This window comes from Schistocerca cancellata, chromosome 1 (genome assembly GCF_023864275.1).
Source record: "Schistocerca cancellata isolate TAMUIC-IGC-003103 chromosome 1, iqSchCanc2.1, whole genome shotgun sequence".
NCBI lineage: Eukaryota > Metazoa > Arthropoda > Insecta > Orthoptera > Acrididae > Schistocerca > Schistocerca cancellata.
In genome coordinates, this window is record NC_064626.1 from 914,213,597 (window position 1) to 914,241,069 (window position 27,473).

Genomic DNA, 27,473 nt, shown 5'->3' on the forward strand with positions numbered 1-27,473 from the left:
AAAATCTAGGAATCCACTAGAGCCATCTGCTTTTAGCTCGCGTTGGGACCATGAAGGGAAGATTAGAGTAATCATAGCATCTACAAATACATTAAGCAGATTAAGCAGTCAGTCTGCCATCACTCCCTGCGTGGAGGGAAGTGACAATGTGATAAGAAATAATATGTAATTCTGAATGTTCGTTCTAAGTAGCTGTATCTCCCTGCGTGGTTAAGCAAATATGTCATATCCGATCTACTTACACCAGCTAAAGAACACGGAAAGGTATTTCACGAACTGAGTACTAAGCATTAGCAATTGTGAGTAGATGACTTTATAGGTGGAGACATAAAAGCCAATAAAGAAATAAAAATTAAAAATTTGAAGATATTGCAATATGTGGTACAATAGGACGTAACCCCCTGCTGTACTCTGCGCGGTGATTAGCAGGTATGGATTTAGGTGTACAGTGAACAAGTGAACTGATTTTTATCAAAGCTTTCTGCGAGTATTTAGCATTGAATGCAAAGTAGAACCTACAATCAAACACGGTGGCGCGATCGTTCTAGAGAGCATTGGTCTATCATCTGAATGGTGTTTCAGCTTTCCATCAAGAACATTTCGTTGTTGATGGATCGACTATGCTCTGTACGCCATACTGCGGCTGCTACACTGATTGCACCGCGACAGGGCCGCAAAGACTAGCTCTTCCTTAGTTAACAACCTCGAACAAAATCGTTACGTAATCAAGTTTTCGTTTGTTTACAAGAGTATGACTGCAATCATGCCTCACATTGAAAACCCCGTACCACAGTCCTGTAGCATGCCACTATAGGAGCCAAAAGAATATAGCGCAGTCAGTTTATAAAGTGCAGTACAGTGCGATAATTTGCTGCTGTTTTTGCAAGGAACAACGCTGCAACAGTTCATGCTGAGTTGACTTACGTTTATGACAACAATGTACCGGGTGGTTATAATTAAAGTGCAACTACTGACAGTGATCCAGTATCGGATCTAATTATCGTATGGCATCAAAACTTGGTAGATATTCTAATGCGTTAATGCGGAACCGAGTTAAGCTGAAATAAAAATTAATTCCTGTTTTGGTCACCAGATGCAAATCTGGCTCTATGCATGCAAGGAAGACATACAGAAATGTATCCATACGTCATGGATTAGGAACAAAAGTTCAGACAAGTGAGAAAAACAATGTTGATTTTATTATTCGCCACCGCTTACACAATTTGTTCAGTCTGAGCACCGGAGACTTTGACGAGATGTTGTACAGCTCCAGATTTGCACCTGGTGGCCAAAATTTGAACGAATTTTTTCCAGCGTAAATTGGTTCAGCATATCCATCGAGTTTTGGCGCAGACGCTTCCAGTGTGGTCAAGTGTGAATGGCAGTGAATGAAGTGGCAGATTTGAAGCACGTGGATTCACCACAGGCTAAAAAGCTGAAGACTCAGCCATCATCGGAAAAAGAGATTTTTTAGGGACTGCCGTAGTGTGATACTAACAGATTATGCTCGTAAGGCGCAAACCGTCACACGAGCACACTACCGAAATCTCCTGACGAGTTTACTGGACTCTATGAAAAGGAAAGCGTTGCCGGACACTGCCCAAGAGGGCGTGTTTGCTCCGCAATAGGTCACCATGCACAGGACACAGTAAAACGTATTGATTCTTTATCAGATTCTCTTTTACCTCCGTATTCTATTGACATGGCACGCAGTGGCTTCCTCTTTTTTCTTCGGACGAATAAACCGTTGTGTGGCAGGAATTTCCAGAATGACGATAATAGGAACATTTACTGCAAAGCTAAAGCGTAGATTTCTACAAATAACTACTTGGATAATGATAAAATTAGCGGCTGTATTTGGACCTACTTGATTTATTCTTTTCAACACATGCTACCAGTTTCGACACCAAATGGTGTCATCTTCAAGCCCCTGAGTATGGAAACACACAAAACGATAGAAAAGTATGATAGCACAGACAATATAAATTATAGTTTATGACTATAAAGGGATAAATCAGATCATGGTGCGGTTACTGGGGGTGTTACTCCCAAATTTTCCAGTATTTGGTATTGGAATGGTTGTGTGGACTGTTTGCTCTGGATAGTTAGCGAACACTTCCTGTTTTAAGGGTTGTGAGCATGTAGTTTGTATGCCCTTTTATTAATTTGTGCATGTTTGTGCAGTGTTCAACTGTGACTGTTGTGGTTGATGTAATGCTATACAAGAATGACTTCAACGGCCACTATTACTGTTGCTTTGAATGTGTATTTGTATCTGGTTCATTAATAACTGGGGATGAGTTCAGTGTCGATTTCCTCTGCACGAAGTGCCTTTTGGGCGCACTATTTGGTTACACTGGTGTACCATGCCACAATGGAGTTTAGGTATGCTGAGTTTTAAGATATGAGTTAACACGTTTCGACAAGGACGTATATGGATACGCTTGAAGTTTGTCACGTTCTCATTATTGTGGAATCTTCAGAGTTCTTTGCCTTGTTCGTGTGTGTTAATATGTACATGTTCTTGGTTCTGTTCCGCTGGGTTTCCATACGGGCGTTTCTAAGTACATGGTTCGGTTTGTGTAGTTGCACATATGTGGCTACTGATTTTACTGATTGACTTTTACGAGGTTACTCTTTATAGACTACTGTTATCTGTAAATAGCGGATTTGGCATACTGGATGTTCCTCGGGAATAGTTTGTCGGCATATATTATGTACGCTACTTTTAACCCTTTGGGTACATATTTATTGAGGCTAATGTTGGCAACATTGTTTTATGTCCGGTAGAATCCTGGAAATTAGTAGGAACTTTGATGATCTGCTTCGTTTTTTCTTGGGGGATGTTGCATCCAGAGTTACTAATTTGCTATTGTGTCGTGGACCCTAGGGATATGACTCGGTTGCTTTAGAGTAATATCGGTGGAGCATGAGTCTCTATGTATACACCAGGTTTTAGACCTTGTTTTACATTGTTTATGTTTCTGTGGCATTAGAGTATATGCTGGTATGTCGCTGGGTTTATATTTTCCAGCGAGTTTTTGTTCATTAGGTTACTGTTGCATTTGTCCACTCCGGCCACATAGTATGATGTTAGTTTGTTTGGTTTTTTATTATTGGTGTATCTCATATTTGTACGTGTTCCGGTGAAGAATATATGTGACTGCAATCGCTTTGCTGGTGTAACTCATTGTACGTGTGGGTTCGCCTCAACTCCATTATGTCATTGGTGTGCCACAAATTGCAGTAGAATTTATATGCTAAATTTTGTTTAGTATGGATAACAAACTATGTTTTTATTATGTAATTTTATGATGTGATTTATCCCTTTTTAGTCATAAACTATGATTTTTGTTGCCTGTGCTCTCATACTCTTCCGTCACGCGTGTTTCCATATGCAGAGGCCTGAAGATGACACCATTTGCTGTCGAAACTGGTAAGATGTGTTGAAAAGAAAAAAACGACGTAGATTCAAATACAGCCTCTGGTTCTGTTATTATTCAATTACTTCGTGACCGGCTGCAGTTCCACTTGATGGATTACAAGAGGCACAGCAAACAAGGCCTACACCAAGTAATCTACCGTTGAGAAAAATGTGTCGCACTGAAGGGTGAATGCTTAGAAAAGGATTCTCATCATCACAAACTTTCATGATGACAATTAAAACTGAGTAGCGCTCATACGTGCACCATCTGACGCAGGTGAGATGGGCACGGCTCCGGAATGTCCCCCCGAGAGAAGGGGGCTGGCGGTGTTCACGGGTGGCCGGCGTGCCGCGGACTTTTCCCGGCTTCGCTCTCCCGCTGCCCGACTGATCCGATTCGGCGGCACTTGCCCGCGCCGCGCACTGAGCGGAAGCTCGCGCTCAGCGAAAGTGATCCTGCACAGGCGCGGAGCAGCTCCTGGGACAGGGCGGGAGCGCTGGTGCTTTCGCGCTGCGCTTTTCCACGCCTCAAACAGACCAGAAACGCATCTTAATAAGGCGCGACCGAGGCGACAGCTCGGTCTCACAGCTCGCGTCTGAGAAATTCTCAGTCTTTGTCTCGTCATTTACTGCGGCATGAATTTCCTAGCGTGCCGTACCTGACTTTCGTCTGGCAAGAACGTTCCGCAGATGTCTCGTACGCGAAATACTGTTGAATTACATCTGACAACTAGCTTTTTATGTAAAACAAGTAAAAAATGATATTTAGTGAAACTAAGGTGAATTGTTTGCAAATCGTAAGAAGATATAAACTAACCATGCTTAAGGGGCGTGTTCCTTCGGGTATCTATTCTTTGTTCCTCAAGAAGTGTATCACAATTAACACCGAAAACTGACACTGGTGAAACTGCATGATAACAGGAGCCAAGGAGCCGCTTTCAAAATACTGTGAATGTATTCAGTATGAAATATTTTTCTAGGTAGCCCCATCTAATTGGGTTCACATTTCACTCACAGCGTACCTTAACAAGCCTTCAGCACGTTACATCTACATCCATCTACAGTTCACACTTAAGTGCCTCGCAGAGGGTTCACTGAATCATCTTCAGACTCTTTCTCTACCGTTCCACTCTCTAACAATTCGTGGGAAAAATGAGCAACTGAATCTTTCTGTGCGAGCTCTGATTTATTTTATTACGATAATCGTTTCTCCTTATTTAGGTGGGCGCCAACAAAATATTTTCGCGTTAGAAGAAGAAAGTGGGTTCTTGAAATTTTATGAGAAGATCTTGCTGCAACAAAAAATGCCTTTGTTTTATTGACTGCCTCTCCAATTCACGTATCATATATCACCTATTTCGCGATAACGCAGAATTAGTTGCTCTTCATTGAACTTTTTCGATGTCTTCTGTCAATGCTATCTGGTAAGTACCACATATCACAAAGCAGAAAACGAGTAAGTGTGGTGTAGGCACACACTTTAGTAGACCTTTTGCAAGTGTTCTGCTAAAGAAAGACTATCTATTTCATCATTCAAATTTAAATTGTTAGAAATTTAATTCCTAGGTATTCAGTTGAATTGCCGGCCTTTAACTTTGTGTGATTTATCACGTAATCGTAATGTAACGTAATTCTTTACGTACTCATGTGGATGACCTCATACTTTTATTTCTTCAGAGACAACTGCCAATTTTCGCACCACACAAATATTTTGTCTAAATCATATTGTAATTGGTTTTGATCTTCTGGTGACTTTTGTATACAGTAAATAGCAGCGTCATTGCAAAATATGTAAGAGGGCTGAACAGATTGTCCACTAAATCGTTTATACAAATTAGGAACATCAGAGGGTCTGTAACACTTTCGTGGGGGACGCCGAATATCACCTTTGTTTCACACGATTTTCCGTCAGTTATTACGTACTGTCACCTTTCTGACAAGAAATCACGATTCCAGTGGCACATCTGAAGCGATACTCCGTACGCAAGCAATTTTATTACAAGTCGCTTGTGAGAAACAGTGTCAAAAATCTTGTGGAAATCTAGAAAGTAGACTGAGTTTGAGGTCCCCTGCCGATAGCATTCGTTACTTCGTGCGAATAAAGGGCTAGTTGCCGGCCGGAGTGGCCGTGCGGTTCTGGGCGCTACAGTCTGGAGCCGAGCGACCGCTACGGTCGCAGGTTCGAATCCTGCCTCGGGCATGGATGTGTGTGACGTCCTTAGGTTAGTTAGGTTTAATTAGTTCTAAGTTCTAGGCGACTGATGACCTCAGCAGTTGAGTCGCATAGTGCTCAGAGCCATTTGAAAGGGCTAGTTATGTTTCACAAGAATGGTATTTTTCTCAATCCGTGCTGACTGTTTGTCAATAGACGGTTTCCTTCAATGTAGTCCACAATGTTCGAACACACTATGGGACTTAACATCTGAGGTCATCAGTACCCTCGACTTAGAACTACTTAAACCTAACCAACCTAAGGACACCACACACATCCATGCCCGAGGCAGGATTCGAACCTGCGACCGTAGCAGCAGCGTGGTTCCGGACTGAAACGCCTAAAACCGCTCTGCCACAGCGGCCGGTTGTTCGAACACAGTACATTTTCCAAAATCCGACTGCAAATCGATGTCAATGATACGGGTTTGTAATTCATCGGAGTACTCCCAACTCCTTTCTTGAGTGTTGGTGTGACACGTGCAACTTGCCAGTCTTTAGCTACGGATCTTTCGTGGAGTGATAAGTTGTATATGATTGCTAGACATGGAATTGTTGCATCAGGATACTCGGAATGGAACCTAATTAGTATACTACCAGGACCGGAAGACTTGCCTTTATTAACTTATTTAATCTACTTTGTCTAAGTTACTCATTTTTGCAGTCGTTCTTTATCCGAATGAAGGAATATTTGCTTCATCTTCTTTGGTTTAGGAATTTCTGAAAATTAAGTTTAATAACTCCGCTTTAGTGATGCTGTCATCTGTGATATTACCATAGGTATCGCGCAGTGAATGTACTGATGTGACCTGCCGCTGGTGCAATTTACGTACGATTAGCATCTCTCTGTATTGTCTGTCAGATTTCGAGACAGTTTCGTCGTGGAAGTTATTAAAAAAGTTTCACATTGAAGTCTGCGTTAAGTTTAGAGCTTCTGTAAAACAGTGAGGAAATTTTTTGTTCTTTTAAATTTGACATGCTTTTTTCATTGCTTCACCAGCAGTGTTCCGAGCCGTTTTGTTTACGATGGGGGATCGATACCAGCTTCTATTAATTTAAATGGTATAAATCTCTCAATTGCCGCAGATACAGTTCCGTTGAACTTAAGCCAGACCTGGTGTATTCTTACATAGTTGGTTGGGAAGGCGTCGAGACTGTCTCTTCGGAAGGCGTCAAGCGAATTTCTATCTGCCTTTTTTTAAATAGATATATTCTGAGTCTGCTTTCGGTGGATTTGGATGTTGCGGTGATCAGTCTCGCTACAGCCACCTTGTGGTCACTAATTCCTGTATCCGTCATGAAGGTCCCTATTTGCTTGGGATTATTTGTTGCTATGAGGTCATGTATGTTTTCGTGACCATTTACACTTCGAGTCGGCTTCTGAACTAATCGCTCTAAATAAACGTTACGTGTGACAATTTTCTGTACGCTAGTGCTTGTTTAAGGAGGCGGTGTAGGAGTCGTCCTCATATTTCGATGTAGCACTGTGCTCGACTTAGCAGTGAGCTACAAATTCAGACACTCTCGTATTATCTCGTAAAGTCTGGTAAGCCTGTACAATCCTCGTTTCCAGTTCTTCAGCCGTATCAGTGGCAATGCTGTACACTTCATGTTTGAAATGAGCTCAGACAGATGTACTCAGGGGACTGAGGTAAGGTGACCTTGGGGATCACGGTATAGCCCCTGCTCGATATTACAATCCTGGACCATACTGACGCGTTGCATGTCGTCTGACAATAGCAGTAAAATGTGGTGGTGTGCAATTATAAATGCACTGTATTCCCTAAAAATGCGCAAGGGGAACTTCTTCAGCAATGCAAGAAGATGCCGTTAGAGCAATCTAATATTCATAAAGTTCTGTGGGATGAATGAGTAACCAAACGAGACGATCAACTACTCCCCCGTAACACATATTCAATGACAGGAGTTCCTGAAGAAAAGTTTCTGCTGTGATTGCGTTGAATTTGAAGCCAGTTAGATTGGTGTATAATCTAAAAATTAAAATTGCAAACACCATCGTACGAAAGAGTTTGTCTGCGTGGCCATCCTCCGTAGCAAGCACAGAAGTATTCGTTTTGCAAATAAAAAACGCCTTCTCTTGCTGCACTGTCTTTTATCCTCCCAGACGCGTTTCGCCTTTTTTCACTTTAAGACATCAACAGTGGCGTCTATAACGATACAGTTATGATACACTTTTGTTTTGATATGTATTACTCGTAAATTATAAAACAATTCACTTCTCTGTTCTTATATAAATAAGTGATTACACGCAATTCGCGTTTTTAGTTGGCATCTGCGTTTCCTCTCGTCAGGTCACATGCTGGATGTCTCACTACCGCTCTATCTTCGAAACGTAAGCATGTTTTTATGTTTCGAGTAATTTTCTTATCACCTTTCATTTTATTTGCCCTCGTTGCTGTGATGCGCTATCAGTCCTCTGTCACTAGTATAGACATTTGATGGAAAACTGACTTCAAGACGTAACTACTTTGAGTTCACTGTGTATCTCATCCTGTTTGGTTTGTTTACGTACATGTTGACAACCCAGCGAAGCAGATGCAGAAAACTATGTCCTTATATATATATATATATACACTCATGGAAATGGAAAAAAGAACACATTGACACCGGTGTGTCAGACCCACCATACTTGCTCCGGACACTGCGAGAGGGCTGTACAAGCAATGATCACACGCACGGCACAGCGGACACACCAGGAACCGCGGTGTTGGCCGTCGAATGGCGCTAGCTGCGCAGCATTTGTGCACCGCCGCCGTCAGTGTCAGCCAGTTTGCCGTGGCATACGGAGCTCCATCGCAGTCTTTAACACTGGTAGCATGCCGCGACAGCGTGGACGTGAACCGTATGTGCAGTTGACGGACTTTGAGCGAGGGCGTATAGTGGGCATGCCGGAGGCCGGGTGGACGTACCGCCGAATTGCTCAACACGTGGGGCGTGAGGTCTCCACAGTACATCGATGTTGTCGCCAGTGGTCGGCGGAAGGTGCACGTGCCCGTCGACCTGGGACCGGACCGCAGCGACGCACGGATGCACGCCAAGACCGTAGGATCCTACGCAGTGCCGTAGGGGACCGCACCGCCACTTCCCAGCAAATTAGGGACACTGTTGCTCCTGGGGTATCGGCGAGGACCATTCGCAACCGTCTCCATGAAGCTGGGCTACGGTCCCGCACACCGTTAGGCCGTCTTCCGCTCACGCCCCAACATCGTGCAGCCCGCCTCCAGTGGTGTCGCGACAGGCGTGAATGGAGGGACGAATGGAGACGTGTCGTCTTCAGCGATGAGAGTCGCTTCTGCCTTGGTGCCAATGATGGTCGTATGCGTGTTTGGCGCCGTGCAGGTGAGCGCCACAATCAGGACTGCATACGACCGAGGCACACAGGGCCAACACCCGGCATCATGGTGTGAGGAGCGATCTCCTACACTGGCCGTACACCACTGGTGATCGTCGAGGGGACACTGAATAGTGCACGGTACATCCAAACCGTCATCGAACCCATCGTTCTACCATTCCTAGACCGGCAAGGGAACTTGCTGTTCCAACAGGACAATGCACGTCCGCATGTATCCCGTGCCACCCAACGTGCTCTAGAAGATGTAAGTCAACTACCCTAGCCAGCAAGATCTCCGGATCTGTCCCCCATTGAGCATGTTTGGGACTGGATGAAGCGTCGTCTCACGCGGTCTGCACGTCCAGCACGAACGCTGGTCCAACTGAGGCGCCAGGTGGAAATGGCATGGCAAGTCGTTCCACAGGACTACATCCAGCATCTCTACGATCGTCTCCATGGGAGAATAGCAGCCTGCATTGCTGCGAAAGGTGGATATACACTGTACTAGTGCCGACATTGTGCATGCTCTGTTGCCTGTGTCTATGTGCCTGTGGTTCTGTCAGTGTGATCATGTGATGTATCTGACCCCAGGAATGTGTCAATAAAGTTTCGCATTCCTGGGACAATGAATTCACGGTGTTCTTATTTCAATTTCCAGGAATATATATATATATATATATATATATATATATATATATATATATATATATATATATGAACAGAGGTTAGTTTTCAGTATATTTGTGACAGATTACTGATAGTATATCACAACAACAAGGGTATAGTGGTAAGAAAAATGCACGAAACACAAAAACACGCTTATGTTTCGTAAACAGAGCGGTAGTGCGACCTCCAGCATGTGACCAGATAAGAGGAAACGCAGATACCACCTAAAAACGCGAACTGTAAGTAATCATTTATTAACATAAAAAGCGAGAAGTGAACTGCTGTATAATATACGAATAATACATATCAAAACAAAAGTGTATCATAACTGTATCTTATAGATTAAACTGATGATGCCTGAACGTGAAAAAAGGCGAAACGCGTCTGGGAGGATAAAAGACAGTGCACCAAGAAGGCGTTTTTATTTACAAAACAGATACGTTTGAGCTAACTAGGTCAGCATTCCGTTCAGAAGTCAATGGCGGTTCGTAACCAAGCGTTCACAGACCCTTTTTCTTTTGTAATAGTAGCTATACTTTCACGTTTGTCAGTGACACATTCTCTCTCTCATATACAGGGTGTTTCAAAAATGACCGGTATATTTGAAACAGCAATAAAAACTAAACGAGCAGAGATAGAAATACACCGTTTGTTGCAATATGCTTGGGACAACAGTACATTTTCAGGCGGACAAACTTTCGAAATTACAGTAGTTACAATTTTCAACAACAGATGGCGCTGCAAGTGATGTGAAAGATATAGAAGACAACGCAGTCTGTGGGTGCGCCATTCTGTACGCCGTCTTTCTGCTGTAAGCGTGTGCTGTTCACAACGTGCAAGTGTGCTGTAGACAACATGGTTTATTCCTTAGAACAGAGGATTTTTCTGGTGTTGGAATTCCACCGCCTAGAACACAGTGTTGTTGCAACAAGACGAAGTTTTCAACGGAGGTTTAATGTAACCAAAGGACCGAAAAGCGATACAATAAAGGATCTGTTTGAAACATTTCAACGGACTGGGAACGTGACGGATGAACGTGCTGGAAAGGTAGGGCGACCGCGTACGGCAACCACAGAGGGCAACGCGCAGCTAGTGCAGCAGGTGATCCGACAGCGGCCTCGGGTTTCCGTTCGCCGTGTTGCAGCTGCGGTCCAAATGACGCCAACGTCCACGTATCGTCTCATGCGCCAGAGTTTACACCTCTATCCATACAAAATTCAAACGCGGCAACCCCTCAGAGCCGCTACCATTGCTGCATGAGAGAGATTCGCTAACGATATAGTGCACAGGATTGATGACGGCGATATGCATGTGGGCAGCATTTGGTTTACTGACGAAGCTTATTTTTACCTGGATGGCTTCGTCAATAAACAGAACTGGCGCATATGGGGGACCGAAAAGCCCCATGTTGCAGTCCCATCGTCCCTGCATCCTCAAAAAGTACTGGTCTGGGCCGCCATTTCTTCCAAAGGATTCATTGGCCCATTTTTCAGATCCGAAACGATTACTGCATCACGCTATCTGGACATTCTTCGTGAATTTGTGGCGGTACAAACTGCCTTAGACGACACTGCGAACACCTCGTGGTTTATGCAAGATGGTGCCCGGCCACATCGCACGGCCAACGTCTTTAATTTCCTGAATGAATATTTCGATGATCGTGTGATTGCTTTGGGCTATCCGAAACATACAGGAGGCGGCGTGGATTGGCCTCCCTATTCGCCAGACATGAACCCCTGTGACTTCTTTCTGTGGGGACACTTGAAAGACCAGGTGTACCGCCAGAATCCAGAAACAATTGAACAGCTGAAGCAGTACATCTCATCTGCATGTGAAGCCATTCCGCCAGACACGTTGTCAAAGGTTTCGGGTAATTTCATTCAGAGACTACGCCATATTATTGCTACGCATGGTGGATATGTGGAAAATATCGTACTATAGAGTTTCCCAGACCGCAGCGCCATCTGTTGTTGAAAATTGTAACTACTGTAATTTCGAAAGTTTGTCTGCCTGAAAATGTACTGTTGTCCCAAGCATATTGCAACAAACGGTTATTTCTATCGCTGCTCGTTTAGTTTTTATTGCCGTTTCAAATATACCGGTCATTTTTTAAACACCCTATATATATAATCATAGTTGATAAACGTAAAGTTCGAGGTATCCATACTGTTGGTCCGACACATTTTACTTGACTGTCCTTTATTCTCTGACCAGAGGACGGTGGTTTCCTTGCCACCGGATTTGCCCTCTATTTTGCAAGACGACGCAACGACTGTGGTTAAGGTCTCACGGTTTTGTGTCCTGTCCAGTTTGTTGCCTCGGATTTTAGGGAGAGGATTTTAATGTGCTACTGGGTGACTGGCTCATCCAGGTTTTAGGTAAGAGGTCCGCCAGTCACGATTACCTACTTGTTTCACTTCGATTTCTGTTCTCTTTTCCTTGTGTTTCTTTTCCTTTTTTAGTGCGTTTCTTCTCCTTTTGTTTTGCCTCTGTATGTGAGGATTTTGAACTGCGTCAGGTCTGTGTCTTTTAGCAGTTCTCCTTGTTCGCTGGCCGTCTTCGTCCCTTCACCGCATGTATTCCTGTTTCTATTTCGTTTGGGCGCTGATGACCATGCTGTTTAGCGCCCAAAAACCTCAAACCACACACACACACACACACACACACACATACTGTTGGTGCTAGGAGCATGTCTGTTTTACATAAAACTGAAAAGTAGACACGCGCTTGTGCACGGCGATCTAACTTTTGGATTGACCTACAATGAAATGAAATGATCGTATGGCATTGTTGGCCGGGAGGCCCCTTGCGGGGAAGTTCGGTCGCCGTATTGCAAGTCCTTTTTTTTAGTTGACACCACTTCGGCGACTTGGAAGTCAATGATGATGAAATGATGAACACACAACACCCAGTCATTACTAGGCAGAGAAAGTCTCTGACCCCGCCGGGAATCGAACCCGGTACCCCGTGCGCAGGAAGCGAGATCGCTACCGCAAGACCACGAGCTGCGGAGAAATTCAAGTTGACTGCTATCGGTCTACACGCGGCCAAGAGCGACAAGGGGAGACCGAACCAATACTTTGCACTCATAATGGACATAGAACACTGTCAAAGGCTACGTAGATTTCTCCCAAAATTTCAGAACCCAGCGTACATATGCGCCCGTAGTAACACCATTCCACTAATTTGAAACATTCAAAAATGAAAGTATAATTGCAAAACGACCTATAAAAACAGCAACGCGGCCTTCACGCCGCAACTTTAACCACTCGTGAATGAACTCAGTATTTTGAACATCAGTGAAAAATAGTACAACAGCACATTCACGTCAACACATACATTCCAGTTGTTTCAAACAAGGAGTTAATAGCTCGAAACCTAGGTAGTGAACGCCAAAATAATAAACAATCGGAGAAACAGAGCCAAGAAAAGCGTTTTCATTGTACACACATTTCACTTTCATATACAAACAATGTCCAGTAAAACATGTATTTGCTTTTACGAGACACATATAAAGACTGATCTGTTGTATTTAATGAGCCGTGTGTGGCTCGTGTTCCCTCCACAATGTATTTACACCCTGTTTTTAACGTACTTCCACCTCACCACGTTAATTTCAATTACTACTGTCACTGAGTTGATGCTTTGCCTGACCGTGAGGGGCGTTAGCAGCGCGTATCGATATATCCCCTCTCGTAGTATCTTTGCTCCACTACTGTTACTTTCCGGTCGTCTTCTGTCGTACTTCAGTTCGGGTCGCGGGTCTGCCAGTCAGTGGGAACGCGTCTGGAGCGCAGTCCGGACCTGCCAGTCGGGGAGTTGCAATGCGGCACTAGTGCAATCGGGTTGGAGCAGCAGTGAGGTCTGCGTCGACATGGCTCACCCGTCCATTGCCGCCACGCATCACTTGAGCCGGGCCACGGTCTTGGTGGATCGCCGGTGGGTCGTCCTACCGGCCGACGCCTTTTGACTCACCGATCGTTCATGAGTCGGTTGTGTGTGCGCGTGCGCGCGATCGCGCGCGCTCCCGTCGACTCCCGATGTGCCTTCGTGCATGCTTAGTTACTGTTGAGTATCGTTCAGGTCTTCGTACAGTGTTTGTCAGGTTGTGTGTGTAATCGTCGTTACGTCCACTGACGACTATTTCAGATGTCAGCCGCTCGGTTGCTGTGGACCAGGGAAGTTACCGCCGCGCGGTGCAGTAGGCCGGGTCCGCTGCCGGTCCCTGCGCGGTGTCGGAGCGTGTGTGGAGCTGTCCGATTGCTACGACCTTCGTGGTTCACCGATCCAGGACGTTAAAGCTGAGTAGTGGTTTCAACTACCCAAGCCACGTCCATTCATGTTGTGGTGGTGGTTCGCTGTTGGGGAGGTTTTCCTGCGAGGAACACAGAGTGTTTCTATTAATGAAATTTAGCCGCCAAGCGGTGCAATTAACTATATTGGTTCACTACAATTTGAGTGCACCAGCGGAATTTTCTGCCTTGTGGCCGTTAGTGTTCTGGTTACCTGTCCTGACCACTAACGTAATTTCAGGCAGCGTTCTTTCCTTATCTGTTGTCGCTGTCCAACTTGATGTGTAATTTTGACCTTTTGTGTTTGAGTTATCATGTACTCCATCGTGGCAAGCAAGAAGTTGGTCGGTCGGTCCATGGCTGTCCCTTGGTTGGGGACGAATTAAGTGTAATTGACTCACCACCTGTCTCGCTTAAGTGAACGAGGGGAGACCGATCCACTGGAGACTCCTGAGTGCCGTTATCTTAATTATACTTTTGGCAATCTTAATGTTGTTGTAATTTAACTGTATTTTATATTTTTAATTTGGCAAGGTTAGTTGTAGGCCTTCAGCCCTGGAAAGATGTTCTCAGAGTTTCCTTCATGTCCAAACACTATCGCCTTCTGCTCTTGAAAGGTTATTGTAATTTCCTCTGAAAGATTTTACAAGTTATTGTGGGCCTTCGGCCGTTGGTATTGCAAAAAGGAAATTTTTAAAACTCAGTATATTGTTTTACCGATTGTTGCAGTATATATTTCCTTAATTTGCAGAATTTAACTTTGCCGCCTTCAGTCATATTATTGCGTTGTTTATCTCTTTCTGTGCACCTTGTGGGGCATAAGCCCTGTTAGCATCTTAAAACGTGGTGGCCTTGTGCCTTCAGTAATCATCATAGTATATTTGGAATTTTGAAGATTTAATCCGGCGGCTTTCAGCCACTCCGCATGCTGATCTCATATATGTATACGATTTATCTTATTCGTCAATTTAACTGTGTGTCATGTCTTTTCAAAATTGAACTTATTCTAAAGCATTTGTTGGAGACCTTCAGTAGCGAAGCAAATTTAATTCCTTCAAAAGTGTGTTTGTGAACTAAATGGTAATAAATTACAGTTGTGAAATGAATCCGACCGCAACTCCAGTAGCCCTTTCCACAATCATAATTACCTGTTAGCCCTGCGTGATTTAGCGGGCGTATCATGTAATAAGACATTATCAATTTTTAACAGTAAAATTAGTCTGCTCAGGTTTAAAGAAGCTATTACACAGTTCAATGTAAGTGATGTTTTGTTTTTAGGAATAGTACACTTAACTAACGGAACTGCAAGATGGCATGTAACGTTTTAAACAACTGCTCTAGCACAGTGTAATAGGTCGTTCTATCTACATTGGAAAGGAAATGGACGAGGTCTGCGAATATGGTGCGAAATTTGTAAAAAAACACACGAGTCATCTTTTAATTTCAGTAATGGTCTGGAACGACATGTTTTGGATGAATGCTGCCATCTTCAGATCTAGGCGCTCAGTCCGGAACCGCGCGACTGCTACGGTCGCAGGTTCGAATCCTGCCTCGGGCATGGATGTGTGTGCTGTGCTTAGGTTAGTTAGGTTTAAGTACTTCTAAGTTCTAGGGGACTGATGACCACAGATGTTAAGTCCCATAGTGCTCAGAGCTATTTTTGAACCATCTTCAGATGCCCATATATTATTATTATGTTATTTTCGCATAGTGTACAGCCTAAGGCCTTCTCGCAATGGTCACGCCGGTTCTCGTCAAATACCCGAAGTTAAGCGCTCTCGGGCCTGGCCAGCTTCTGGATGAGTGACCGTTCGGGTCTGCCGGTTGCTGTTGGCAGTCGGGCTGCATTCAGCCCTTGTGAGGACAACTGAGGAGCTACTTGACTGGGCAGTAGCGGCTCCGGTCGCGTAAACTGACTACTGCCGGGAGAGCGGTGTGCTGACCACATGCCCCCCCACATCTACATCCAGTGACGATTATCGGTTGACGATGACACGGCTGTCGGCCGGTACCGTTGGGAATTCCGAGGCCAGTTCCCACAGAATTTAGTTTAGTCTAGTGTAGTACATATTTCTTTCTGATGTGGCGAAATTCTGAGTTTGTCAATTACAATAGGTTGAGAAATGTCACATGCGACTAGCAACAATTAAAGTTTACATTAATATTTTCCGATTAAAGGCTACGTTTCTAATCGTTGAGATCGGTTTTTAGCGAATAATGTGCGTTATACGTTTTACACAGGTGACCAGGTCGCTTCTAACACCTTTTACTCGATAAAACGACCCAAGTGACAGGCTATGAACAGAGGCCCGCAGTATCAGTTACTCAATTTTTCAGCAAACTGCCGTAAACACCGCGCTTTGATGTCTAAACGAAGTACTCCAAACGAAATTCTCCTGGTTAAGTCGTCTCAGTTATGTCATTATAGAAAATATGTCTCTAGTGACGTTTCATTATCAGACATGTACGATGAAGAAGAAATGCTCTGAATGATTGACGTTACACACACTACATATTGTAACTGGTATTGAGTCCTAATCTCTGAACTTGACCCCTAGCTCGTTAGAGAATGTGTTCAGCAGACTGAGTGTAATTATTGTGTGTTTTCAGTCTTGCTTACGAATCTTTCACCGACGAAAGCTTCAGACTGAGGGACAGGCAACGGCGGACCAGGACAGAGGCTGGTTCATCGCACAGCTGTGGCACCTGCCCTCCGAACCGTGACATATGCCTGGGAACGTCGGAAGCTGACAGCGGAAAAACGAACTGAGCGCCAAAAGCACAAAAAAGTTCCATTCTGCTACTGAGCCGTGAAATCATCAGGTACAAGCCGGAAAAAAACCACGAAAAGAGTGAGATGAAAGCGAGACAAAAATTTCTGCCAAAAAAGTTATTGAAAAAATCCTGCTGACATGATATTTGTCAGTGGTTCAGTGTACATGTGATACTCCTCAACTGGTTAAACAACCATGCAGGCTACGAGTCTACCATCTTGTTAGCTCCTTCACTTGCGAATTACACCAAGCTCTGCAGCAATAACATTTTTTGCTCTTAATAACGATCTAATGGATGCTGCTGCTCATGAAGTAAATAAACACACAGATTTTGTACTTGTAAAATGAAGTAATTCGTTTGTGGATAGATTTTTGTCAAAGTAATTTCGGAGTGAAAGGCCGTACGTGTGTCTTCATTAATAAGATGAAAAATACGTTACATAAACTGTGCTACCAAGGGGAGTTGGAAAATAAGTTTCCCCTGTCGACTGTGGTAAGAGTTGTGTGTAAAAGGAAAAGAAAGAGAATGAGATATTAAAGATGAGGCATATCTTTATTTTTCTACTGATAAGTCAGATATACACTCCTGGAAACTGAAATAAGAACACCGTGAATTCATTGTCCCAGGAAGGGGAAACTTTATTGACACATTCCTGGGGTCAGATACATCACATGATCACACTGACAGAACCACAGGCACATAGACACAGGCAACAGAGCATGCACAATGTCGGCACTAGTACAGTGTATATCCACCTTTCGCAGCAATGCAGGCTGCTATTCTCCCATGGAGACGATCGTAGAGATGCTGGATGTAGTCCTGTGGAACGGCTTGCCATGCCATTTCCACCTGGCGCCTCAGTTGGACCAGCGTTCGTGCTGGACGTGCAGACCGCGTGAGATGACGCTTCATCCAGTCCCAAACATGCTCAATGGGGGACAGATCCGGAGATCTTGCTGGCCAGGGTAGTTGACTTACACCTTCTAGAGCACGTTGGGTGGCACGGGATACATGCGGACGTGCATTGTCCTGTTGGAACAGCAAGTTCCCTTGCCGGTCTAGGAATGGTAGAACGATGGGTTCGATGACGGTTCGGATGTACCGTGCACTATTCAGTGTCCCCTCGACGATCACCAGTGGTGTACGGCCAGTGTAGGAGATCGCTCCCCACACCATGATGCCAGGTGTTGGCCCTGTGTGCCTCGGTCGTATGCAGTCCTGATTGTGGCGCTCACCTGCACGGCGCAAAACACGCATACGACCATCATTGGCACCAAGGCAGAAGCGACTCTCATCGCTGAAGACGACACGTCTCCATTCGTCCCTCCATTCACGCCTGTCGCGACACCACTGGAGGAGGGCTGCACGATGTTGGGGCGTGAGCGGAAGACGGCCTAACGGTGTGCGGGACCGTAGCCCAGCTTCACGGAGACGGTTGCGAATGGTCCTCGCCGATACCCCAGGAGCAACAGTGTCCCTAATTTGCTGGGAAGTGGCGGTGCGGTCCCCTACGGCACTGCGTAGGATCCTACGGTCTTGGCGTGCATCCGTGCGTCGCTGCGGTCCGGTCCCAGGTCGACGGGCACGTGCACCTTCCGCCGACCACTGGCGACAACATCGATGTACTGTGGAGACCTCACGCCCCACGTGTTGAGCAATTCGGCGGTACGTCCACCCGGCCTCCGGCATGCCCACTATACGCCCTCGCTCAAAGTCCGTCAACTGCACATACGGTTCACGTCCACGCTGTCGCGGCATGCTACCAGTGTTAAAGACTGCGATGGAGCTCCGTATGCCACGGCAAACTGGCTGACACTGACGGCGGCGGTGCACAAATGCTGCGCAGCTAGCGCCATTCGACGGCCAACACCGCGGTTCCTGGTGTGTCCGCTGTGCCGTGCGTGTGATCATTGCTTGTACAGCCCTCTCGCAGTGTCCGGAGCAAGTATGGTGGGTCTGACACACCGGTGTCAATGTGTTCTTTTTTCCGTTTCCAGGAGTGTATGTACAATATTTAACAATAATTTTGAGAATTACCGATGAATTAAATAAAATTTTAGTTTCTACAGGGAATCATGTAACTCTCCTGGAAAAAAGCTTCCCGAGATTGATGTCTGAAATACGGGTTAGGTTAGGTTAGTGTTGTTTAACGTCCCGTCGACAACGAGGTCATTAGAGACGGAGCGCAAGCTCGGGTTAGGGAAGGATGGGGAAGGAAATCGGCCGTGCCCTTTCAAAGGAACCATCCCGGCATTTGCCTGAAACGATTTAGGGAAATCACGGAAAACCTAAATCAGGATGGCTGGAGACGGGATTGAACCGTTGTCTGAAATACTCCTCTGTGATACTGGCAAGGGGGAGATTGAGTCAATAATTAAATCACTGAAGACTAAGAACTCTCACGCATATGATGGAGTGCCTAGCAGAATATTAAAGTACTGTGCTGCACATGTTGACCCTGTACTTAGCCGTATTTGTAATTTTTCCTTTAAGAACGGTCAGTTTCCTGAACGATTAAAATACTCAGCGGTAAAGCCGCTTTATAAAAAGGGAGAAAGGGATAATGTAGACAGTTTTAGACCTATATCTATGCCATCAGTATTTGCTTAAGTTATTGAAAAGAATGGCTATCTAAGGATAATTGATCACTTTATATCATAATTTCCAACAGATGTACAGTTCAGCTTTAGAGGTGGTTTAACAACTGAAAAGGCTGTACTCTCTTTTCTATGTGTGGTGGTGGATGGATTAAACAAAAGGTTTCGACCACTAGGCATATTTTTTGATTTAACTAAGCCATTTTATACTGTTGATTACAAAATGTTGCTCCAGAAGTTGGACCATTATGGAATATGGGGAATAGCACGCAACTGGTTCACCTCTTACTTTAACAACAGACAGCAAAAGGTCATTATTCACAGTATTGAGAACGGCTGTGATGTGGGGTCTGAGTGGAGCACAGTCAAATGTGGGTTGCCCCAGGGATCAGCATTGGGACCACTCCTGTTCCGTGTTTATATAAATGATATGCCCTCTAGGATTATAGGCAATTCTAAAATATTTCTGTTTGCTGATGACACTAGCTTGGTAATAAAGGATGCTGTGTGCAACAATGGCTCTGTTTAAAATAGTACAGTTCATAAGTGTACTAAATAAACTATAGCTAAATCACAGTAAGACTCAATTTTTACAGTTTGTAACACACAATTCAACAAAACCCGAAGTTTTAATTTCACAAAATGGGCATATGATTAGTGAAACTGGACAGTTCAGATTTCTAGGTGTTCAGATAGATAGTAAACTGTCGTCGAAAGCCCACGTTCAGGATCTTATTCAAAGGCTTAATGCTGCAATTTTTACTATTCGAACGGTATCTGAAGTAAGTGATCATTCGACACAAAAATTAGTCTACTTTGCTTATTTTCATTCGCTTATGTCGTATGGAATTTTATTTTGGGGTAGCTCTTCCCATTCTCGAAGGACATTTTCGGCTCATAAACGGGCAGTTTGGGCAATAAGTGGTGTAAGTTCGAGAACCTCTTATCGACTCTTGTTCACTAGTCTGGGTATTTTGACATTGGCCTCTCAATATGTATATTTTTGACTGTCGTTCCTTGTTAGCAATATCATCTTACTCCTAGGTATTAGTAGCTTTCACTCAGTCAACTCTAGGCTGAAATCTAATTTGCATTTGGATTGCACTTCCTTGACTGTCGGGCAGAAAGATATGCGGTATACTGCTGTATCCATTTTTAAGAAGCTACAACAATAATTCTAAAATCTTAGCAGTACTCCAGGCACTTTCAAATCGAAACTCATCAGTTTCCTCATGGGTGACTCCTATTCTGTCGAGGAGTATCTTGAAAAATTAAGCTGATTCCTGTGTTAGATTGATGATTTCCCGTTTGCTTAAACTTAAGGCTTATCTTTTTTGGGTTCGTAAACAATTTATTTTATCTGTTATTAGTTTTGTATTGTAATTTCATGTACTGACACTTTCCATTGACCTTGGATATTTTCTCCTCAATTTGGTCCTACGAAGCTTAGACGTGTAAAATAAAGAGAGTTCCGGTTTTTCCAGTTGGCCCTCCATTTTCTAGCGTCCACATCTCCACTGACTGTAACAAAACAAAATGACAATACGTTAAGTGATAAAGCAACAGTGACTTAAAAATAAAAAATGGCAATCGATAAATAAACCCATAGGAACCGGAATACCAATATGCGAAACAAAAAAGCTACGAGCTTATGCACCAACCTAATATAGAACACGATAAATAAATATGTGAAAATAGAGCTGGGCTTATTCCAATAGGAATTACGCAGACGTTACGTTGTCGACATACAGGGAATAACACAGACACTGACAGACTTGGAGGAAGAGCAGAAGGGTCTTAAGGGGCAAACTAAAGATAACAACCCGTGTCCAGAGACGTCATCCAAAGGCGCTATAGAGCATCATAGTTTTAAGTTTAAACGCCAGTCACTAGGCAAGCCTTTCGGGAGCAAACTTGAATTTTTACGTTGACAGACTAGGATCTGGCCTACTCACCGTGGACCGGACAGCGTTAACGGACTTACGAACGCGTCCACAATAACAGTGTAGAGACTGTTAAACGCTTTGGCGGCAGAGGGGAAAACAAAAACACGTTTGCTGCCAAAGGAGTGACCCAGCGGCAGGCATTTTTCTCCTTGACGTAGACCCCCAGTACAGTCGTTTGATGAAATTTGCATGTGGAGTTTTCTGTTCTAAATTTGTTTAACAAAATAATCTCACTCTGAAATTTTTCTAAGTTTGTTAGTATCATTTTGTTACAAACTGCGGATAAATGATTTGGTGGACACCATCGGATTGGCCGTGGATGATTTTGTAGTTTATAAGGGAGTCGCAATGCCAGAAAATTTTGGCGAAATGCAAGAAGGCCGCCAGGGGCTGATAGTTGAACCATAGCCTGCATAAGGAGCAGTTAAATGGAAACGAGACAGATGCAAAACAGTAAATAAACTGTTTATTATTACAAAATTAACCGTCATTACTGTTAACAGATTTATCCTACTGTGAGACAAGACTGTCAATGCCTTCATGTTAAAGTGTTTGTGGTTGCCTACGGAATCATGATTGTACCCAGGAGTAACCTCTTCGTCCGATGCAAATCGACGGCCACGATTATCTTTCTTCAGAGCTCCAAAGTAATGGGAATCACATGGGGACAGATAGGAACGGCATGGAGGATATTTAAGGGCTTCCCAAAGAGTCTTCTGCACCACAGTAGAAACAACAGGCACGCCAGCTTCGGGAAAGTCAAGATGACCTTATCCTTTGACTGCAAGATCCCCTTGGTCATTGACTTCCTGGAACACGGCACCACTATTTTTCCATGAACGCATTGACAGTCGTGCCTCATAGTGGGATAAGTGTCTTAACGATCATGGCGATTGATTTTCTAGTAATAGGCAGTTTACAACCTCTTTCCCATTTCTCTCGTATTCGTTTGACTGACCCTTAAACACTAATCAGTCAGAACATTATGACTGCCGACCTACTACCGATGTAAATCCGTCCAGGCGATAGCAGTGTCACCTGGCGAGGAAAGACTGCTACTCAGAAACACGCATGGTGCAGTACACTACTGGCCATTAAAATTGCTACACCACGAAGATGACGTGCTACAGACCCGAAATTTAACCGACAGGAAGAAGATGCTGCGATATGCAAATTAGCTTTTCAGAGCATTCACCCAAGGTTGGCGCCGGTGGCGACACCTACAACGTGCTGACAGAGGAAAGTTTCCAACCGATTTCTCATACACAAACAGCAGTTGACCGGCGTTGCCTGGTGAAACGTTGTTGTGATGTCTCGTGTAAGGAGTAGAAATGCGTACCATCACGTTTCCGACTTTGATAAAGGTCGGTTTGTAGCCTATCGCGATTGCGGTTTATCGTATCGCGACATCGATGCTCGCGTTGGTCGAGATCCAATGACTGTTAGCAGAATATGGAATCGGTGGGTTCAGGAGGGTAATACGGAACGCCGTGCTGGATCCCAACGGCCTCGTATCACTAGCAGTCAAGATGACAGGCAACTTATCCGCATGGCTGTAACGGGTCGTGCAGCCACGTCTCGATCCCTGAGTCAACAGATGAGGACGTTTGCAAGCCAACAACCATCTGCACAAACAATTCGACGACGTTTGCAGAAGCATGGACTATCAGCTCGGAGACCATGGCTGCGGTTACCCTTGACGCTGCATCACAGATAGGAGTGCCTGCGATGGTGTACTCAACGACGAACCTGGGTGCACGAATGGCAAAACGTCATTTTATCGGATGAATCCAGGTTCTGTTTACAGCATCATGATGGTCGAATCCGTGTTTGGCGATATCACGGTGAACGCACATTGGAAGCGTGTATCCGTCATCGCCATACTAGCCTGTTACCCGGCGTGATGGTATGGGGTGCCATTGGTTACACGTATCGGTCACCTCTTGTTCGCATTGACGGCACTTATAACAGTGGACGTTACATTTGAGATGTGTTACGACCCGTGGCTCTACCCTTCATTCGATCCCTGCGAAACCCTAAATTTCAGCAGGATAATGGACGACCGCATGTTGCAGGTCCTGAACGGGCGTTTCTGGATACAGAAAATGTTCGACTGCTGCTCTGGCCAGCACATTCTCCAGATCTCTCACCAACTGAAAACATCTGGTCAATGGTGGCCGAGCAACTGGCTCGTCACAATACGCCAGTCACTACTCTTGATGAACTGTGGTATCGTGTTGAAGCTGCATGGGCAGCTGTACCTGCACACGCCATCCATGCTCTGTTTGACTCGATGCCCAGGCGTATCAAGGCCATTATTACGGCCAGAGGTGATTGTTATGGGTACTCATTTCTCAGGATCTATGCACCCAAATTGCGTGAAAATGTAATCACATGTCAGTTCTAGTATAATATATATGTCCATTGAATACCCGTTTATCATCTGCATTTCGTCTTGGTGTAGCAATTTTAATGACCAATAGTGTAGTATCAGTGAGCGTGTTGTCCGCGTGTAGAATGGGGAAGGTGCGTTATCTATCTTGAGTTTTATCGGGGGCAGACTGTGATGGCCCGGAGGCTCCCCACGAACATTTCTGAAACTACACTACTTGTCGAATGTTCTAGGAGTACAGCGGTGAGTGTCTTCAACATGTGGCGAAACCAACGCGAAACCACGACCAGACGTCGTGGTGTTGAGAGGCCATCCCTCATTTATTACAAATGTCTTAGGCTGGCCAGACGTAAAACAGGACTGGTGGAAACTGTGGTGAGCTACCATCAGACTTAAAGCTGGGCAGAGTACAAGTGTGTCCCGTCACACAGTGCACCGGACACTCCTAACGATTGGTAGGAGGTCATAGTGTTCTGGCTTTGCGACTTCCTTATAAACAACAGAATCCTCGGACATTACGATGTTGTCCAATATATCATTTACATAGATCGTGTAACAAAATGATACTAACAGATTTCGAAAGATTTCAGAGGGAGATTATTTTGAGAAACAAATTTAGTATAGAAATCTCCGTACGGAAATGTCATCTAATGACAGTACGAGGCGACTACGTTAAGACAAGAATTCATGCCACTGGGCCACCCCTTATGCAGTAAAGGTGTTTTCGTTTTCCTGTCTGCCGCCAAAGGGTTTAACGGTCTCTACAGTGTCACTATGTCCGGTGAGGACGCGTTCTAAGTCCGTTAAAGTTGTCAGTCCCACTGTGGGTAGCCCTGATTTCAGATGGTCAACGTAAAATCTCAAATTTTCCCCCCGAAAGGATAGCCTAGTGGCCCGTGTTGAAACTTACAACTACGACGTTCTATACCGCCTTTGGATGACGTTTCTGGACATGGGTTGTTATCTTCAGTTTGTCCCTCAAGACCCTCCTGCTGTCCCTCCAAGTCTGCCAGTGCCGTTTTGTTATTCTTTGTATATCGACAACATAGCGTAATTCCTATTTGGCATACGTCCGAGATTTCCTCATATGTCCGTGACAGGGGCAGCATGCTATGATTTGTTAACAAACACAGCCACAGTGACTGACGCTCATTAAGATTGTCCTCCCCTTAGAGGTCAAAGCCGCTTGGTGCAGGAGAATCTTTAAAGTACACTTTCTGCAGACATGTGCCTAATGGTCTTCACTTCTCTACGTAAGTGATGAATAAATTAAGCTAGCATTACTCCCCCCTCCCTCCTTTCACACTGACTAGATGAAGTATACCGATGATTACACGGGGGCTTTTAGGTTCGTTCATAAGAGAACTGAAATCTACACAGTTCACTGGTATGTTTTAAGTTTATAATCAAAGTATTTTATATTATGACGCAGTATAGCATCCAGAAGAATTTTAAATGTCACGTCTACACAGTTGTTGACAACTCTGAAGTGATAGACTATTTATTTTTTCCATCTTCTGTCGGGGAATTCTCTTAGTTCCTGTGTGGACGGACAATGTTTTGCTATATTCGTGAAATGTTCTGCAATTACATACTGACTGTTTCATCAACCGTCAATTTGGGATCGGATGTAGATAACCCAACATTTCTTCCTGTCTGTATCTAAATGTCTCGTTGTGTTTGGAGGGTGCATAGACTTCAAGGCTAATTTTAGGGCACCGGATGAGATTTTTCTTTCAGCTACTGAATGTTCCACTCGTGGTAAGCGTGCGGAATTCTCTGCACGACAGCTAACGCACTTCGGTGGAGACATACACTCCTGGAAATTGAAATAAGAACACCGTGAATTCATTGTCCCAGGAAGGGGAAACTTTATTGACACATTCCTGGGGTCAGATACATCACATGATCACACTGACAGAACCACAGGCACATAGACACAGGCAACAGAGCATGCACAATGTCGGCACTAGTACAGTGTATATCCACCTTTCGCAGCAATGCAGGCTGCTATTCTCCCATGGAGACGATCGTAGAGATGCTGGATGTAGTCCTGTGGAACGGCTTGCCATGCCATTTCCACCTGGCGCCTCAGTTGGACCAGCGTTCGTGCTGGACGTGCAGATCACGTGAGACGACGCTTCATCCAGTCCCAAACATGCTCAATGGGGGACAGATCCGGAGATCTTGCTGGCCAGGGTAGTTGACTTACACCTTCTAGAGCACGTTGGGTGGCACGGGATACAAGCGGACGTGCGTTGTCCTGTTGGAACAGCAAGTTCCCTTGCCGGTCTAGGAATGGTAGAACGATGTGTTCGATGACGGTTTGGATGTACTGTGCACTATTCAGTGTCCCCTCGACGATCACCAGTGGTGTACGGCCAGTGTAGGAGATCGCTCCCCACACCATGATGCCGGGTGTTGGCCCTGTGTGCCTCGGTCGTATGCAGTCCTGATTGTGGCGCTCACCTGCACGGCGCCAAACACGCATACGACCATCATTGGCACCAAGGCAGAAGCGACTCTCATCGCTGAAGACGACACGTCTCCATTCGTCCCTCTATTCACGCCTGTCGCGACACCACTGGAGGCGGGCTGCACGATGTTGGGGCGTGAGCGGAAGACGGCCTAACGGTGTGCGGGACCGTAGCCCAGCTTCATGGAGACGGTTGCGAATAGTCCTCGCCGATACCCCAGGAGCAACAGTGTCCCTAATTTGCTGGGAAGTGGCGGTGCGGTCCCCTACGGCACTGCGTAGGATCCTACGGTCTTGGCGTGCATTCGTGCGTCGCTGCGGTCCGGTCCCAGGTCGACGGGCACGTGCACCTTCCGCCGACCACTGGCGACAACATCGATGTACTGTGGAGACCTCACGCCCCCGTGTTGAGCAATTCGGCGGTACGTCCACCCGGCCTCCCGCATGCCCACTATACGCCCTCGCTCAAAGTCCGTCAACTGCACATACGGTTCACGTCCACGCTGTCGCGGCATGCTACCAGTGTTAAAGACTGCGATGGAGCTCCGTATGCCACGGCAAACTGGCTGACACTGACGGCGGCGGTGCACAAATGCTGCGCAGCTAGCGCCATTCGACGGCCAACACCGCGGTTCCTGGTGTGTCCGCTGTGCCGTGCGTGTGATCATTGCTTGTACAGCCCTCTCGCAGTGTCCGGAGCAAGTATGGTGGGTCTGACACACCGGTGTCAATGTGTTCTTTTTTCCATTTCCAGGAGTGTAGTTAGGAACCCGTTTCACGTGCTGCTGCTGCGCATTTATTGCTGGTCAGTTATTTTGACAGTTGTATGAGCAAAATTCTGGCATTAGAAGATTCGTTAGTAAACATCTAACTTAAGTAGTATGTATCCTGTGCTTACATGTTCCAGCAAAGTAGTGTGCTAAATGTTAAAATTAACGCTAGTGTTTTCTCTAATATAACACTTACTTTCTTCATTATTTTTTTTTTAATTCTGTGACTGCAATAAATGCCCCTCTTCCTCTACTACCGGCCGCGGTGGCCATGCGGTTCTAGGCGCTTCAGTCAGGAACCGCGCGACTGCTACGATCGCAGGTTCGAATCCTGCCTCGGGCACGGATGTGTGTGATGTCCTTAGGTTAGTTAGGTTTAAGAAGTTATAAGTTCTAGGGGACTGATGACCTCAGATGTTAAGTCCCATAGTGCTCAGAGCCATTTTCTTCCTCAACTTTTTCACTTTTACATCGACGTTATCGTGATACGTTATAACACTACACTCAAAAGTGGTCGTGTAGTAAGCTCGCAAGTTATGGATAGTCAGCTTGTTTGTTCTTAGTAACTTCGT